General features: G+C 66.6%; 1 long non-coding RNA gene across 1 annotated transcript in view; it reads right to left on the reverse strand.

Annotated features, from left to right (window-relative positions):
• The window catches only part of LOC138637355 (uncharacterized), a 33,705-nt gene extending 16,500 nt beyond the window's left edge, over positions 1-17,205 (reverse strand). The window contains exons 1-2 of the long non-coding RNA XR_011312386.1: positions 16,931-17,205; positions 14,672-14,989 (exon numbers count right to left, since the gene is read on the reverse strand). This is a non-coding gene — a long non-coding RNA (uncharacterized lncRNA). The remainder of the gene's footprint in view (positions 1-14,671; positions 14,990-16,930) is intronic.
• Between the last annotated feature and the right edge of the window lie 663 nt (positions 17,206-17,868).

Here is a 17,868-nt window from a genome sequence, read left to right on the forward strand (position 1 = left end):
CCCTGGAGGAGGGTGTCAGAGGCTGGAGGAGGGTGTCAGAGGCTGGAGGAGGGTGTCAGAGGCTGGAGGAGGGTGTCAGAGGCTGGAGGAGGGTGTCAGAGGCTGGAGGAGGGTGTCAGAGGCTGGAGGAGGGTGTCAGAGGCTGGAGGAGGGTGTCAGGCCCTGGAGGAGGGTGTCAGGCCCTGGAGGAGGGTGTCAGGCCCTGGAGGAGGGTGTCAGGCCCTGGAGGAGGGTGTCAGGCCCTGGAGGAGGGTGTCAGAGGCTGGAGGAGGGTGTCAGGCCATGGAGGAGGGTGTCAGAGGCTGGAGGAGGGTGTCAGGCCATGGAGGAGGGTGTCAGAGGCTGGAGGAGGGTGTGAGAGGCTGGAGGAGGGTGTCAGAGGCTGGAGGAGGGTGTCAGGCCATGGAGGAGGGTGTCAGAGGCTGGAGGAGGGTGTCAGAGGCTGGAGGAGGGTGTCAGAGGCTGGAGGAGGGTGTCAGAGGCTGGAGGAGGGTGTCAGAGGCTGGAGGAGGGTGTCAGAGGCTGGAGGAGGGTGTCAGAGGCTGGAGGAGGGTGTCAGGCACTGGAGGAGGGTGTCAGGCACTGGAGGAGGGTGTCAGGCACTGGAGGAGGGTGTCAGAGGCTGGAGGAGGGTGTTACAGGATGGAGGAGGGTGTCAGGCACTGGAGGAGGGTGTCAGAGGATGGAGGAGGGTGTCAGGCCATGGAGGAGGGTGTCAGAGGATGGAGGAGGGTGTCAGAGGATGGAAGAGGGTGTCAGAGGATGGAGGAGGGTGTCAGAGGCTGGAGCAGGGTGTCAGGCCCTGGAGGAGGGTGTCAGGCGCTGGAGGAGGGTGTCAGGCGCTGGAGGAGGGTGTCAGAGGCTGGAGGAGGGTGTCAGAGGCTGGAGGAGGGTGTCAGGCCATGGAGGAGGGTGTCAGGCCATGGAGGAGGGTGTCAGGCACTGGAGGAGGGTGTCAGAGGCTGGAGGAGGGTGTCAGAGGCTGGAGGAGGGTGTCAGGCCATGGAGGAGGGTGTCATAGGCTGGAGGAGGGTGTCAGGCCATGGAGGAGGGTGTCAGAGGCTGGAGGAGGGTGTCAGGCCATGGAGGAGGGTGTCAGAGGCTGGAGGAGGGTGTCAGGCCCTGGAGGAGGGTGTCAGGCCCTGGAGGAGGGTGTCAGGCCATGGAGGAGGGTGTCAGAGGCTGGAGGAGGGTGTCAGAGGCTGGAGGAGGGTGTCAGGCCCTGGAGGAGGGTGTCAGGCCATGGAGGAGGGTGTCAGAGGCTGGAGGAGGGTGTCAGAGGCTGGAGGAGGGTGTCACAGTATGGAGGAGGGTGTCAGAGGCTGGAGGAGGGTGTCAGAGGCTGGAGGAGGGTGTCAGAGGCTGGAGGAGGGTGTCAGAGGCTGGAGGAGGGTGTCAGGCCATGGAGGAGGGTGGCAGAGGCTGGAGGAGGGTGTCAGAGGCTGGAGGAGGGTGTCACAGGATGGAGGAGGGTGTCAGAGGCTGGATCAGGGTGTCAGGCCCTGGAGGAGGGTGTCAGGCCCTGGAGGAGGGTGTCACAGGATGGAGGAGGGTGTCAGGCCATGGAGGAGGGTGTCAGAGGCTGGAGGAGGGTGTCACAGGATGGAGGAGGGTGTCAGAGGCTGAAGGAGGGTGTCAGAGGCTAGAGGAGGGTGTCAGGCCCTGGAGGAGGGTGTCAGGCCATGGAGGAGGGTGTCAGAGGCTGGAGGAGGGTGTCAGAGGCTGGAGGAGGGTGTCAGAGGCTGAAGGAGGGTGTCAGAGGCTGAAGGAGGGTGTCAGAGGCTGAAGGAGGGTGTCAGGCCCTGGAGGAGGGTGTCAGGCCCTGGAGGAGGGTGTCAGGCCATGGAGGATGGTGTCAGAGGCTGGAGGAGGGTGTCAGGCCATGGAGGAGGGTGTCAGAGGCTGGAGGAGGGTGTCAGGCCCTGGAGGAGGGTGTCAGGCCCTGGAGGAGGGTGTCAGGCCCTGGAGGAGGGTGTCAGGCCCTGGAGGAGGGTGTCAGGCCCTGGAAGAGGGTGTCAGGCCCTGGAGGAGGGTGTCAGGCCCTGGAGGAGGGTGTCAGAGGCTGGAGGAGGGTGTCAGAGGCTGGAGGAGGGTGTCAGAGGCTGGAGGAGGGTGTCAGAGGCTGGAGGAGGGTGTCAGAGGCTGGAGGAGGGTGTCAGAGGCTGGAGGAGGGTGTCAGAGGCTGGAGGAGGGTGTCAGGCCATGGAGGAGGGTGTCAGAGGCTGGAGGAGGGTGTCAGGCCCTGGAGGAGGGTGTCAGGCCCTGGAGGAGGGTGTCAGGCCCTGGAGGAGGGTGTCAGGCCCTGGAGGAGGGTGTCAGGCCCTGGAGGAGGGTGTCAGGCCCTGGAGGAGGGTGTCAGGCCCTGGAGGAGGGTGTCAGAGGCTGGAGGAGGGTGTCAGGCCATGGAGGAGGGTGTCAGAGGCTGGAGGAGGGTGTCAGGCCATGGAGGAGGGTGTCAGAGGCTGGAGGAGGGTGTGAGAGGCTGGAGGAGGGTGTCAGAGGCTGGAGGAGGGTGTCAGGCCATGGAGGAGGGTGTCAGGCCATGGAGGAGGGTGTCAGAGGCTGGAGGAGGGTGTCAGAGGCTGGAGGAGGGTGTCAGAGGCTGGAGGAGGGTGTCAGAGGCTGGAGGAGGGTGTCAGAGGCTGGAGGAGGGTGTCAGAGGCTGGAGGAGGGTGTCAGGCACTGGAGGAGGGTGTCAGGCACTGGAGGAGGGTGTCAGGCACTGGAGGAGGGTGTCAGGCACTGGAGGAGGGTGTCAGGCCATGGAGGAGGGTGTCAGAGGCTGGAGGAGGGTGTCAGGCCATGGAGGAGGGTGTCAGAGGCTGGAGGAGGGTGTCAGGCCATGGAGGAGGGTGTCAGAGGCTGGAGGAGGGTGTCAGAGGCTGGAGGAGGGTGTCAGAGGCTGGAGGAGGGTGTCAGAGGCTGGAGGAGGGTGTCAGGCACTGGAGGAGGGTGTCAGGCCATGGAGGAGGGTGTCAGGCACTGGAGGAGGGTGTCAGAGGCTGGAGGAGGGTGTCAGAGGCTGGAGGAGGGTGTCAGGCCATGGAGGAGGGTGTCATAGGCTGGAGGAGGGTGTCAGGCCATGGAGGAGGGTGTCAGAGGCTGGAGGAGGGTGTCAGGCCCTGGAGGAGGGTGTCAGGCCCTGGAGGAGGGTGTCAGGCCATGGAGGAGGGTGTCAGAGGCTGGAGGAGGGTGTCAGGCCATGGAGGAGGGTGTCAGGCCATGGAGGAGGGTGTCAGAGGCTGCAGGAGGGTGTCAGAGGCTGGAGGAGGGTGTCAGAGGCTGGAGGAGGGTGTCAGGCCCTGGAGGAGGGTGTCAGGCCATGGAGGAGGGTGTCAGAGGCTGGAGGAGGGTGTCAGAGGCTGGAGGAGGGTGTCACAGTATGGAGGAGGGTGTCAGAGGCTGGAGGAGGGTGTCAGAGGCTGGAGGAGGGTGTCAGAGGCTGGAGGAGGGTGTCAGAGGCTGGAGGAGGGTGTCAGGCCATGGAGGAGGGTGGCAGAGGCTGGAGGAGGGTGTCAGAGGCTGGAGGAGGGTGTCACAGGATGGAGGAGGGTGTCAGAGGCTGGATCAGGGTGTCAGGCCCTGGAGGAGGGTGTCAGGCCCTGGAGGAGGGTGTCACAGGATGGAGGAGGGTGTCAGGCCATGGAGGAGGGTGTCAGAGGCTGGAGGAGGGTGTCACAGGATGGAGGAGGGTGTCAGAGGCTGAAGGAGGGTGTCAGAGGCTAGAGGAGGGTGTCAGGCCCTGGAGGAGGGTGTCAGGCCATGGAGGAGGGTGTCAGAGGCTGGAGGAGGGTGTCAGAGGCTGGAGGAGGGTGTCAGAGGCTGAAGGAGGGTGTCAGAGGCTGAAGGAGGGTGTCAGAGGCTGAAGGAGGGTGTCAGGCCCTGGAGGAGGGTGTCAGGCCCTGGAGGAGGGTGTCAGGCCATGGAGGATGGTGTCAGAGGCTGGAGGAGGGTGTCAGGCCATGGAGGAGGGTGTCAGAGGCTGGAGGAGGGTGTCAGGCCCTGGAGGAGGGTGTCAGGCCCTGGAGGAGGGTGTCAGGCCCTGGAGGAGGGTGTCAGGCCCTGGAGGAGGGTGTCAGAGGCTGGAGGAGGGTGTCAGGCCATGGAGGAGGGTGTCAGGCCATGGAGGAGGGTGTCAGAGGCTGGAGGAGGGTGTCAGGCCATGGAGGAGGGTGTCAGAGGCTGGAGGAGGGTGTCAGAGGCTGGAAGAGGGTGTCAGGCCCTGGAGGAGGGTGTCACAGGATGGAGGAGGGTGTCAGAGGATGGAGGAGGGTGTCAGAGGCTGGAGGAGGGTGTCAGGCCCTGGAGGAGGGTGTCAGGCCATGGAGGAGGGTGTCAGGCCATGGAGGAGGGTGTCAGGCACTGGAGGAGGGTGTCAGGCACTGGAGGAGGGTGTCAGGCACTGGAGGAGGGTGTCAGGCACTGGAGGAGGGTGTCAGGCACTGGAGGAGGGTGTCAGGCACTGGAGGAGGGTGTCAGGCCATGGGGGAGGGTGTCAGGCCATGGGGGAGGGTGTCAGGCCCTGGAGGAGGGTGTCAGGCCCTGGAGGAGGGTGTCAGGCCCTGGAGGAGGGTGTCAGGCCCTGGAGGAGGGTGTCAGGCCCTGGAGGAGGGTGTCAGGCCCTGGAGGAGGGTGTCAGGCCCTGGAGGAGGGTGTCAGGCCCTGGAGGAGGGTGTCAGGCCCTGGAGGAGGGTGTCAGGCCCTGGAGGAGGGTGTCAGGCCCTGGAGGAGGGTGTCAGGCCCTGGAGGAGGGTGTCAGGCCCTGGAGGAGGGTGTCAGGCCCTGGAGGAGGGTGTCAGGCCCTGGAGGAGGGTGTCAGGCCCTGGAGGAGGGTGTCAGGCCCTGGAGGAGGGTGTCAGGCCCTGGAGGAGGGTGTCAGGCCCTGGAGGAGGGTGTCAGGCCCTGGAGGAGGGTGTCAGGCCCTGGAGGAGGGTGTCAGGCCCTGGAGGAGGGTGTCAGGCCCTGGAGGAGGGTGTCAGGCCCTGGAGGAGGGTGTCAGGCCCTGGAGGAGGGTGTCAGGCCCTGGAGGAGGGTGTCAGGCCCTGGAGGAGGGTGTCAGGCCCTGGAGGAGGGTGTCAGGCCCTGGAGGAGGGTGTCAGGCCCTGGAGGAGGGTGTCAGGCCCTGGAGGAGGGTGTCAGGCCCTGGAGGAGGGTGTCAGGCCATGGAGGAGGGTGTCAGAGGCTGGAGGAGGGTGTCAGGCCATGGAGGAGGGTGTCAGAGGCTGGAGGAGGGTGTCAGGCCATGGAGGAGGGTGTCAGGCCATGGAGGAGGGTGTCAGGCCATGGAGGAGGGTGTCAGGCCATGGAGGAGGGTGTCAGGCCATGGAGGAGGGTGTCAGGCCATGGAGGAGGGTGTCAGGCCATGGAGGAGGGTGTCAGGCCATGGAGGAGGGTGTCAGGCCATGGAGGAGGGTGTCAGAGGCTGGAGGAGGGTGTCAGAGGCTGGAAGAGGGTGTCAGGCCCTGGAGGAGGGTGTCACAGGATGGAGGAGGGTGTCAGAGGATGGAGGAGGGTGTCAGAGGCTGGAGGAGGGTGTCAGGCCCTGGAGGAGGGTGTCAGGCCATGGAGGAGGGTGTCAGGCCCTGGAGGAGGGTGTCAGGCCCTGGAGGAGGGTGTCAGGCCCTGGAGGAGGGTGTCAGGCCCTGGAGGAGGGTGTCAGGCCCTGGAGGAGGGTGTCAGGCCCTGGAGGAGGGTGTCAGGCCCTGGAGGAGGGTGTCAGGCCCTGGAGGAGGGTGTCAGGCCCTGGAGGAGGGTGTCAGGCCCTGGAGGAGGGTGTCAGGCCCTGGAGGAGGGTGTCAGGCCCTGGAGGAGGGTGTCAGGCCCTGGAGGAGGGTGTCAGGCCCTGGAGGAGGGTGTCAGGCCCTGGAGGAGGGTGTCAGGCCCTGGAGGAGGGTGTCAGGCCCTGGAGGAGGGTGTCAGGCCCTGGAGGAGGGTGTCAGGCCCTGGAGGAGGGTGTCAGGCCATGGAGGAGGGTGTCAGAGGCTGGAGGAGGGTGTCAGGCCATGGAGGAGGGTGTCAGAGGCTGGAGGAGGGTGTCAGGCCATGGAGGAGGGTGTCAGGCCATGGAGGAGGGTGTCAGGCCATGGAGGAGGGTGTCAGGCCATGGAGGAGGGTGTCAGGCCATGGAGGAGGGTGTCAGGCCATGGAGGAGGGTGTCAGGCCATGGAGGAGGGTGTCAGGCCATGGAGGAGGGTGTCAGGCCATGGAGGAGGGTGTCAGAGGCTGGAGGAGGGTGTCAGGCCATGGAGGAGGGTGTCAGAGGCTGGAGGAGGGTGTCAGGCCCTGGAGGAGGGTGTCAGGCCCTGGAGGAGGGTGTCAGAGGCTGGAGGAGGGTGTCAGGCCATGGAGGAGGGTGTCAGAGGCTGGAGGAGGGTGTCAGGCCATGGAAGAGGGTGTCAGGCCCTGGAGGAGGGTGTCAGAGGCTGGAGGAGGGTGTCAGGCCCTGGAGGAGGGTGTCAGGCCCTGGAGGAGGGTGTCAGGCCCTGGAGGAGGGTGTCAGGCCCTGGAGGAGGGTGTCAGAGGCTGAAGGAGGGTGTCAGAGGCTGGAGGAGGGTGTCAGGCCCTGGAGGAGGGTGTCAGGCCATGGAGGAGGGTGTCAGAGGCTGGAGGAGGGTGTCAGAGGCTGGAGGAGGGTGTCAGAGGCTGAAGGAGGGTGTCAGAGGCTGAAGGAGGGTGTCAGAGGCTGAAGGAGGGTGTCAGGCCCTGGAGGAGGGTGTCAGGCCCTGGAGGAGGGTGTCAGGCCATGGAGGATGGTGTCAGAGGCTGGAGGAGGGTGTCAGGCCATGGAGGAGGGTGTCAGAGGCTGGAGGAGGGTGTCAGGCCCTGGAGGAGGGTGTCAGGCCCTGGAGGAGGGTGTCAGGCCCTGGAGGAGGGTGTCAGGCCCTGGAGGAGGGTGTCAGGCCCTGGAGGAGGGTGTCAGGCCCTGGAGGAGGGTGTCAGGCCCTGGAGGAGGGTGTCAGGCCCTGGAGGAGGGTGTCAGGCCCTGGAGGAGGGTGTCAGGCCCTGGAGGAGGGTGTCAGGCCCTGGAGGAGGGTGTCAGGCCCTGGAGGAGGGTGTCAGGCCCTGGAGGAGGGTGTCAGGCCCTGGAGGAGGGTGTCAGGCCCTGGAGGAGGGTGTCAGGCCCTGGAGGAGGGTGTCAGGCCCTGGAGGAGGGTGTCAGGCCCTGGAGGAGGGTGTCAGGCCCTGGAGGAGGGTGTCAGGCCCTGGAGGAGGGTGTCAGGCCCTGGAGGAGGGTGTCAGGCCCTGGAGGAGGGTGTCAGGCCCTGGAGGAGGGTGTCAGGCCCTGGAGGAGGGTGTCAGGCCCTGGAGGAGGGTGTCAGGCCCTGGAGGAGGGTGTCAGGCCCTGGAGGAGGGTGTCAGGCCCTGGAGGAGGGTGTCAGGCCCTGGAGGAGGGTGTCAGGCCCTGGAGGAGGGTGTCAGGCCCTGGAGGAGGGTGTCAGGCCCTGGAGGAGGGTGTCAGGCCCTGGAGGAGGGTGTCAGGCCCTGGAGGAGGGTGTCAGGCCCTGGAGGAGGGTGTCAGGCCCTGGAGGAGGGTGTCAGGCCCTGGAGGAGGGTGTCAGGCCCTGGAGGAGGGTGTCAGGCCCTGGAGGAGGGTGTCAGGCCCTGGAGGAGGGTGTCAGGCCCTGGAGGAGGGTGTCAGGCCCTGGAGGAGGGTGTCAGGCCCTGGAGGAGGGTGTCAGGCCCTGGAGGAGGGTGTCAGGCCCTGGAGGAGGGTGTCAGGCCCTGGAGGAGGGTGTCAGGCCCTGGAGGAGGGTGTCAGGCCCTGGAGGAGGGTGTCAGGCCCTGGAGGAGGGTGTCAGGCCCTGGAGGAGGGTGTCAGGCCCTGGAGGAGGGTGTCAGGCCCTGGAGGAGGGTGTCAGGCCCTGGAGGAGGGTGTCAGGCCCTGGAGGAGGGTGTCAGGCCCTGGAGGAGGGTGTCAGGCCCTGGAGGAGGGTGTCAGGCCCTGGAGGAGGGTGTCAGGCCCTGGAGGAGGGTGTCAGGCCCTGGAGGAGGGTGTCAGGCCCTGGAGGAGGGTGTCAGGCCCTGGAGGAGGGTGTCAGGCCCTGGAGGAGGGTGTCAGGCCCTGGAGGAGGGTGTCAGGCCCTGGAGGAGGGTGTCAGGCCCTGGAGGAGGGTGTCAGGCCCTGGAGGAGGGTGTCAGGCCCTGGAGGAGGGTGTCAGGCCCTGGAGGAGGGTGTCAGGCCCTGGAGGAGGGTGTCAGGCCCTGGAGGAGGGTGTCAGGCCCTGGAGGAGGGTGTCAGGCCCTGGAGGAGGGTGTCAGGCCCTGGAGGAGGGTGTCAGGCCCTGGAGGAGGGTGTCAGGCCCTGGAGGAGGGTGTCAGGCCCTGGAGGAGGGTGTCAGGCCCTGGAGGAGGGTGTCAGGCCCTGGAGGAGGGTGTCAGGCCCTGGAGGAGGGTGTCAGGCCCTGGAGGAGGGTGTCAGGCCCTGGAGGAGGGTGTCAGGCCCTGGAGGAGGGTGTCAGGCCCTGGAGGAGGGTGTCAGGCCCTGGAGGAGGGTGTCAGGCCCTGGAGGAGGGTGTCAGGCCCTGGAGGAGGGTGTCAGGCCCTGGAGGAGGGTGTCAGGCCCTGGAGGAGGGTGTCAGGCCCTGGAGGAGGGTGTCAGGCCCTGGAGGAGGGTGTCAGGCCCTGGAGGAGGGTGTCAGGCCCTGGAGGAGGGTGTCAGGCCCTGGAGGAGGGTGTCAGGCCCTGGAGGAGGGTGTCAGGCCCTGGAGGAGGGTGTCAGGCCCTGGAGGAGGGTGTCAGGCCCTGGAGGAGGGTGTCAGGCCCTGGAGGAGGGTGTCAGGCCCTGGAGGAGGGTGTCAGGCCCTGGAGGAGGGTGTCAGGCCCTGGAGGAGGGTGTCAGGCCCTGGAGGAGGGTGTCAGGCCCTGGAGGAGGGTGTCAGGCCCTGGAGGAGGGTGTCAGGCCCTGGAGGAGGGTGTCAGGCCCTGGAGGAGGGTGTCAGGCCCTGGAGGAGGGTGTCAGGCCCTGGAGGAGGGTGTCAGGCCCTGGAGGAGGGTGTCAGGCCCTGGAGGAGGGTGTCAGGCCCTGGAGGAGGGTGTCAGGCCCTGGAGGAGGGTGTCAGGCCCTGGAGGAGGGTGTCAGGCCCTGGAGGAGGGTGTCAGGCCCTGGAGGAGGGTGTCAGGCCCTGGAGGAGGGTGTCAGGCCCTGGAGGAGGGTGTCAGGCCCTGGAGGAGGGTGTCAGGCCCTGGAGGAGGGTGTCAGGCCCTGGAGGAGGGTGTCAGGCCCTGGAGGAGGGTGTCAGGCCCTGGAGGAGGGTGTCAGGCCCTGGAGGAGGGTGTCAGGCCCTGGAGGAGGGTGTCAGGCCCTGGAGGAGGGTGTCAGGCCCTGGAGGAGGGTGTCAGGCCCTGGAGGAGGGTGTCAGGCCCTGGAGGAGGGTGTCAGGCCCTGGAGGAGGGTGTCAGGCCCTGGAGGAGGGTGTCAGGCCCTGGAGGAGGGTGTCAGGCCCTGGAGGAGGGTGTCAGGCCCTGGAGGAGGGTGTCAGGCCCTGGAGGAGGGTGTCAGGCCCTGGAGGAGGGTGTCAGGCCCTGGAGGAGGGTGTCAGGCCCTGGAGGAGGGTGTCAGGCCCTGGAGGAGGGTGTCAGGCCCTGGAGGAGGGTGTCAGGCCCTGGAGGAGGGTGTCAGGCCCTGGAGGAGGGTGTCAGGCCCTGGAGGAGGGTGTCAGGCCCTGGAGGAGGGTGTCAGGCCCTGGAGGAGGGTGTCAGGCCCTGGAGGAGGGTGTCAGGCCCTGGAGGAGGGTGTCAGGCCCTGGAGGAGGGTGTCAGGCCCTGGAGGAGGGTGTCAGGCCCTGGAGGAGGGTGTCAGGCCCTGGAGGAGGGTGTCAGGCCCTGGAGGAGGGTGTCAGGCCCTGGAGGAGGGTGTCAGGCCCTGGAGGAGGGTGTCAGGCCCTGGAGGAGGGTGTCAGGCCCTGGAGGAGGGTGTCAGGCCCTGGAGGAGGGTGTCAGGCCCTGGAGGAGGGTGTCAGGCCCTGGAGGAGGGTGTCAGGCCCTGGAGGAGGGTGTCAGGCCCTGGAGGAGGGTGTCAGGCCCTGGAGGAGGGTGTCAGGCCCTGGAGGAGGGTGTCAGGCCCTGGAGGAGGGTGTCAGGCCCTGGAGGAGGGTGTCAGGCCCTGGAGGAGGGTGTCAGGCCCTGGAGGAGGGTGTCAGGCCCTGGAGGAGGGTGTCAGGCCCTGGAGGAGGGTGTCAGGCCCTGGAGGAGGGTGTCAGGCCCTGGAGGAGGGTGTCAGGCCCTGGAGGAGGGTGTCAGGCCCTGGAGGAGGGTGTCAGGCCCTGGAGGAGGGTGTCAGGCCCTGGAGGAGGGTGTCAGGCCCTGGAGGAGGGTGTCAGGCCCTGGAGGAGGGTGTCAGGCCCTGGAGGAGGGTGTCAGGCCCTGGAGGAGGGTGTCAGGCCCTGGAGGAGGGTGTCAGGCCCTGGAGGAGGGTGTCAGGCCCTGGAGGAGGGTGTCAGGCCCTGGAGGAGGGTGTCAGGCCCTGGAGGAGGGTGTCAGGCCCTGGAGGAGGGTGTCAGGCCCTGGAGGAGGGTGTCAGGCCCTGGAGGAGGGTGTCAGGCCCTGGAGGAGGGTGTCAGGCCCTGGAGGAGGGTGTCAGGCCCTGGAGGAGGGTGTCAGGCCCTGGAGGAGGGTGTCAGGCCCTGGAGGAGGGTGTCAGGCCCTGGAGGAGGGTGTCAGGCCCTGGAGGAGGGTGTCAGGCCCTGGAGGAGGGTGTCAGGCCCTGGAGGAGGGTGTCAGGCCCTGGAGGAGGGTGTCAGGCCCTGGAGGAGGGTGTCAGGCCCTGGAGGAGGGTGTCAGGCCCTGGAGGAGGGTGTCAGGCCCTGGAGGAGGGTGTCAGGCCCTGGAGGAGGGTGTCAGGCCCTGGAGGAGGGTGTCAGGCCCTGGAGGAGGGTGTCAGGCCCTGGAGGAGGGTGTCAGGCCCTGGAGGAGGGTGTCAGGCCCTGGAGGAGGGTGTCAGGCCCTGGAGGAGGGTGTCAGGCCCTGGAGGAGGGTGTCAGGCCCTGGAGGAGGGTGTCAGGCCCTGGAGGAGGGTGTCAGGCCCTGGAGGAGGGTGTCAGGCCCTGGAGGAGGGTGTCAGGCCCTGGAGGAGGGTGTCAGGCCCTGGAGGAGGGTGTCAGGCCCTGGAGGAGGGTGTCAGGCCCTGGAGGAGGGTGTCAGGCCCTGGAGGAGGGTGTCAGGCCCTGGAGGAGGGTGTCAGGCCCTGGAGGAGGGTGTCAGGCCCTGGAGGAGGGTGTCAGGCCCTGGAGGAGGGTGTCAGGCCCTGGAGGAGGGTGTCAGGCCCTGGAGGAGGGTGTCAGGCCCTGGAGGAGGGTGTCAGGCCCTGGAGGAGGGTGTCAGGCCCTGGAGGAGGGTGTCAGGCCCTGGAGGAGGGTGTCAGGCCCTGGAGGAGGGTGTCAGGCCCTGGAGGAGGGTGTCAGGCCCTGGAGGAGGGTGTCAGGCCCTGGAGGAGGGTGTCAGGCCCTGGAGGAGGGTGTCAGGCCCTGGAGGAGGGTGTCAGGCCCTGGAGGAGGGTGTCAGGCCCTGGAGGAGGGTGTCAGGCCCTGGAGGAGGGTGTCAGGCCCTGGAGGAGGGTGTCAGGCCCTGGAGGAGGGTGTCAGGCCCTGGAGGAGGGTGTCAGGCCCTGGAGGAGGGTGTCAGGCCCTGGAGGAGGGTGTCAGGCCCTGGAGGAGGGTGTCAGGCCCTGGAGGAGGGTGTCAGGCCCTGGAGGAGGGTGTCAGGCCCTGGAGGAGGGTGTCAGGCCCTGGAGGAGGGTGTCAGGCCCTGGAGGAGGGTGTCAGGCCCTGGAGGAGGGTGTCAGGCCCTGGAGGAGGGTGTCAGGCCCTGGAGGAGGGTGTCAGGCCCTGGAGGAGGGTGTCAGGCCCTGGAGGAGGGTGTCAGGCCCTGGAGGAGGGTGTCAGGCCCTGGAGGAGGGTGTCAGGCCCTGGAGGAGGGTGTCAGGCCCTGGAGGAGGGTGTCAGGCCCTGGAGGAGGGTGTCAGGCCCTGGAGGAGGGTGTCAGGCCCTGGAGGAGGGTGTCAGGCCCTGGAGGAGGGTGTCAGGCCCTGGAGGAGGGTGTCAGGCCCTGGAGGAGGGTGTCAGGCCCTGGAGGAGGGTGTCAGGCCCTGGAGGAGGGTGTCAGGCCCTGGAGGAGGGTGTCAGGCCCTGGAGGAGGGTGTCAGGCCCTGGAGGAGGGTGTCAGGCCCTGGAGGAGGGTGTCAGGCCCTGGAGGAGGGTGTCAGGCCCTGGAGGAGGGTGTCAGGCCCTGGAGGAGGGTGTCAGGCCCTGGAGGAGGGTGTCAGGCCCTGGAGGAGGGTGTCAGGCCCTGGAGGAGGGTGTCAGGCCCTGGAGGAGGGTGTCAGGCCCTGGAGGAGGGTGTCAGGCCCTGGAGGAGGGTGTCAGGCCCTGGAGGAGGGTGTCAGGCCCTGGAGGAGGGTGTCAGGCCCTGGAGGAGGGTGTCAGGCCCTGGAGGAGGGTGTCAGGCCCTGGAGGAGGGTGTCAGGCCCTGGAGGAGGGTGTCAGGCCCTGGAGGAGGGTGTCAGGCCCTGGAGGAGGGTGTCAGGCCCTGGAGGAGGGTGTCAGGCCCTGGAGGAGGGTGTCAGGCCCTGGAGGAGGGTGTCAGGCCCTGGAGGAGGGTGTCAGGCCCTGGAGGAGGGTGTCAGGCCCTGGAGGAGGGTGTCAGGCCCTGGAGGAGGGTGTCAGGCCCTGGAGGAGGGTGTCAGGCCCTGGAGGAGGGTGTCAGGCCCTGGAGGAGGGTGTCAGGCCCTGGAGGAGGGTGTCAGGCCCTGGAGGAGGGTGTCAGGCCCTGGAGGAGGGTGTCAGGCCCTGGAGGAGGGTGTCAGGCCCTGGAGGAGGGTGTCAGGCCCTGGAGGAGGGTGTCAGGCCCTGGAGGAGGGTGTCAGGCCCTGGAGGAGGGTGTCAGGCCCTGGAGGAGGGTGTCAGGCCCTGGAGGAGGGTGTCAGGCCCTGGAGGAGGGTGTCAGGCCCTGGAGGAGGGTGTCAGGCCCTGGAGGAGGGTGTCAGGCCCTGGAGGAGGGTGTCAGGCCCTGGAGGAGGGTGTCAGGCCCTGGAGGAGGGTGTCAGGCCCTGGAGGAGGGTGTCAGGCCCTGGAGGAGGGTGTCAGGCCCTGGAGGAGGGTGTCAGGCCCTGGAGGAGGGTGTCAGGCCCTGGAGGAGGCTGTCAGGCCCTGGAGGAGGCTGTCAGGCCCTGGAGGAGGCTGTCAGGCCCTGGAGGAGGCTGTCAGGCCCTGGAGGAGGCTGTCAGGCCATGGAGGAGGGTGTCAGGCCATGGAGGAGGGTGTCAGAGGCTGGAGGAGGGTGTCAGAGGCTGGAGGAGGCTGTCAGGCCCTGGAGGAGGCTGTCAGGCCCTGGAGGAGGCTGTCAGGCCCTGGAGGAGGCTGTCAGGCCCTGGAGGAGGCTGTCAGGCCCTGGAGGAGGCTGTCAGGCCCTGGAGGAGGCTGTCAGGCCCTGGAGGAGGCTGTCAGGCCCTGGAGGAGGCTGTCAGGCCCTGGAGGAGGCTGTCAGGCCCTGGAGGAGGCTGTCAGGCCCTGGAGGAGGCTGTCAGGCCCTGGAGGAGGCTGTCAGGCCCTGGAGGAGGCTGTCAGGCCCTGGAGGAGGCTGTCAGGCCCTGGAGGAGGCTGTCAGGCCATGGAGGAGGGTGTCAGGCCATGGAGGAGGGTGTCAGAGGCTGGAGGAGGGTGTCAGGCCCTGGAGGAGGCTGTCAGGCCCTGGAGTAGGCTGTCAGGCCCTGGAGGAGGCTGTCAGGCCCTGGAGGAGGCTGTCAGGCCCTGGAGGAGGCTGTCAGGCCCTGGAGGAGGCTGTCAGGCCCTGGAGGAGGCTGTCAGGCCCTGGAGGAGGCTGTCAGGCCCTGGAGGAGGCTGTCAGGCCCTGGAGGAGGCTGTCAGGCCCTGGAGGAGGCTGTCAGGCCCTGGAGGAGGCTGTCAGGCCCTGGAGGAGGCTGTCAGGCCCTGGAGGAGGCTGTCAGGCCCTGGAGGAGGCTGTCAGGCCCTGGAGGAGGCTGTCAGGCCCTGGAGGAGGCTGTCAGGCCCTGGAGGAGGCTGTCAGGCCCTGGAGGAGGCTGTCAGGCCCTGGAGGAGGCTGTCAGGCCCTGGAGGAGGCTGTCAGGCCCTGGAGGAGGCTGTCAGGCCCTGGAGGAGGCTGTCAGGCCCTGGAGGAGGCTGTCAGGCCCTGGAGGAGGCTGTCAGGCCCTGGAGGAGGCTGTCAGGCCCTGGAGGAGGCTGTCAGGCCCTGGAGGAGGCTGTCAGGCCCTGGAGGAGGCTGTCAGGCCCTGGAGGAGGCTGTCAGGCCCTGGAGGAGGCTGTCAGGCCCTGGAGGAGGCTGTCAGGCCCTGGAGGAGGCTGTCAGGCCCTGGAGGAGGGTGTCAGGCCCTGGAGGAGGGTGTCAGGCCCTGGAGGAGGGTGTCAGGCCCTGGAGGAGGGTGTCAGGCCCTGGAGGAGGGTGTCAGGCCCTGGAGGAGGGTGTCAGGCCCTGGAGGAGGGTGTCAGAGGATGGGTGCTGTCTCTGAGGGGCTGAGGATGGCTGTGGATTGGTGTAGAGGGGGCTGTGTGGTGCTGTAGAGGTCTACAGAGCCACACAGCCCCCTGGTGTGACTTCCCGAGTGCCATGACAACTGACTGTATATACATGTATACACATACATGTATGTACATGTGCCATGACAGCTCCTTAGACCATACATACATGGATTGTCACTTACCCGAACCGAGGATGAAGAGGCTTAGCTGCTCCACATGATGATGGAGGCCGGAGAGCAGTGTTCCTCCATAGCGATGTCGTCCATTAGGGAAACTTGGAGTCCTTGTCCCGCCAGTTCTTGAGCCAGTGTCCACGATGCCTTGCTACCTATTTGAAAAAAAAAAAAGGAAATTATTGAATTTTTAAATAATTTTTATTCTAAGTCCTATTAAGTCTACTGGTACATTAACCCCTTCTTCCATGAGCGTATATTCCCAGCAGAGACACAGCGAGCCGGCGACTGCCCAAGAGCTTCCTGTGGGTGACGCTCTGTTACCTACTGAGAGACAGGGAAAGAAAAAAATAAAAATTAATAAGGGAAATATTGTATTTTATAATTAGTGTTCATAGCAGTGACAACACAGCCCCCCTAACCCTCCCCTCACCCCCCAGGGACTGCCTGTACCCCTGCCATGCCCCCCACAGCTGACCCCATTCACTGTGCCTCTCTCACCATCCCCTTCCGGGGACCGCCTGTCTCGCCCGAAGTGCCCCCCACAGCTGACCCCATACACTGTTCTCTTCTCACCGTCCCCTTACGGGGACAGCCTGTCTCCCCCACAGTGCCCCCACAGCTGACCCCATACACTGTTCTCTTCTCACCGTCCCCTTACGGGGACAGCCTGTCTCCCCCACAGTGCCCCCACAGCTGACCCCATACACTGTGCTCTTCTCACCGTCCCCTTACGGGGACAGCCTGTCTCCCCCACAGCTAACCCCATACACTGTTCTCTTCTCACCGTCCACTTACGGGGACAGCCTGTCTCCCCCACAGTGCCCCCACACACTGTGCTCTCCTCACCGTCCCCTTACGGGGACAGCCTGTCTCCCCCACAGTGCCCCCACAGCTGACCCCATACACTGTTCCCTTCTCACCGTCCCCTTCCGGGGACAGCCTGTCTCCCCCACAGCTAACCCCATACACTGTTCTCTTCTCACCGTCCACTTACGGGGACAGCCTGTCTCCCCCACAGTGCCCCCACACACTGTGCTCTCCTCACCGTCCCCTTACGGGGACAGCCTGTCTCCCCCACAGTGCCCCCACAGCTGACCCCATACACTGTGCTCTTCTCACCGTCCCCTTACGGGGACAGCCTGTCTCCCCCACAGCTAACCCCATACACTGTGCTCTCCTCACCGTCCCCTTACGGGGACAGCCTGTCTCCCCCACAGTGCCCCCACACACTGTGCTCTCCTCACCGTCCCCTTACGGGGACAGCCTGTCTCCCCCACAGTGCCCCCACAGCTGACCCCATACACTGTGCTCTTCTCACCGTCCCCTTACGGGGACAGCCTGTCTCCCCCACAGTGCCCCCACAGCTGACCCCATACACTGTTCCCTTCTCACCGTCCCCTTACGGGGACAGCCTGTCTCCCCCACAGCTAACCCCATACACTGTTCTCTTCTCACCGTCCACTTACGGGGACAGCCTGTCTCCCCCACAGTGCCCCCACACACTGTGCTCTCCTCACCGTCCCCTTACGGGGACAGCCTGTCTCCCCCACAGTGCCCCCACAGCTGACCCCATACACTGTGCTCTTCTCACCGTCCCCTTACGGGGACAGCCTGTCTTCCCCACAGCTAACCCCATACACTGTGCTCTCCTCACCGTCCCCTTACGGGGACAGCCTGTCTCCCCCACAGTGCCCCCACACACTGTGCTCTCCTCACCGTCCCCTTACGGGGACAGCCTGTCTCCCCCACAGCTGACCCCATACACTGTGCTCTTCTCACCGTCCCCTTACGGGGACAGCCTGTCTCCCCCACAGCTAACCCCATACACTGTTCTCTTCTCACCGTCCACTTACGGGGACAGCCTGTCTCCCCCACAGTGCCCCCACACACTGTGCTCTCCTCACCGTCCCCTTACGGGGACAGCCTGTCTCCCCCACAGTGCCCCCACACTCTGTGCTCTCCTCACCGTCCCCTTACGGGGACAGCCTGTCTCCCCCACAGTGCCCCCACAGCTGACCCTATACACTGTGCTCTTCTCACCGTCCCCTTACGGGGACAGCCTGTCTCCCCCACAGTGCCCCCACAGCTGACCCCATACACTGTGCTCTTCTCACCGTCCCCTTACGGGGACAGCCTGTCTCCCCCGCAGTGCCCCCACAGCTGACCCCATACAGACTGCAGGGACCCCGGTCTCCCCGGCCGTGCCCCCCACAGCTGACCCCATACAGACATGCAGCGGTGGTGCCGATACGGGCACGTACTTACCGGCCGGCAGCTCCACGGTTCAAAGCCGGCGCTCACAGGTGACGTCATGGCTGCTGCAGCCGGAGCGGGGAAGCAGGGGGCGGGCTCGGCGCCATGTCACACACAGAGCCCGGCCGCCCTTCCCCCGGCTTCACTGTACCGGGAAGAGGCGGGAAGAGCCGGGGAGAGCATGTCAGTGTGCGGCTGCTGCACGGTGCTGACTCCGCCCCCCGAGCCTCCACTACAGGCAGCCCGGCGTGTCACACCACTCCTCCCCCTTCCACCTTCCATGCAGGCCGGATCATGGTTGCCATAGCGCCGTAACCCCGCCCCCCGGCCAGCCACTGCCGACCACGCCCCTCTCCAGCAGCAGCTGGGGCGACTCTAGACCGGGCTAACGAACATGATAAATGCGTCCCGTTAGCCGACCACGCCCCTCTCCAGCAGCAGGGGCGACTCTATACCGGGCTAACGAGCATGATTAAAGGCGTCCCGTTAGCCGACCACGCCCCTCTCCAGCAGCAGGGGCGACTCTAGACCGGGCTAACGAGCATGATTAAAGACGTCCCGTTAGCCGACCACGCCCCTCTCCAGCAGCAGGGGCGACTCTAGACCGGGCTAACGAGCATGATTAAAGACGTCCCGTTAGCCGACCACGCCCCTCTCCAGCAGCAGGGGCGACTCTATACCGGGCTAACGAGCATGATTAAAGGCGTCCCGTTAGCCGACCACGCCCCTCTCCAGCAGCAGGGGCGACTCTATACCGGGCTAACGAGCATGATTAAAGACGTCCCGTTAGCCGACCACGCCCCTCTCCAGCAGCAGGGGCGACTCTATACCGGGCTAACGAGCATGATAAAGACGTCCCGTTAGCCAGGTCTAGAAAAACATGGCCGACCACGGCATTCTCCAGCACCAGGTGTACTATTGGTGTTTGGCACTGGGTGGCATTCTCCAGC

Source organism: Ranitomeya imitator, chromosome 1, assembly GCF_032444005.1.
Source record: "Ranitomeya imitator isolate aRanImi1 chromosome 1, aRanImi1.pri, whole genome shotgun sequence".
Lineage (NCBI taxonomy): Eukaryota > Metazoa > Chordata > Amphibia > Anura > Dendrobatidae > Ranitomeya > Ranitomeya imitator.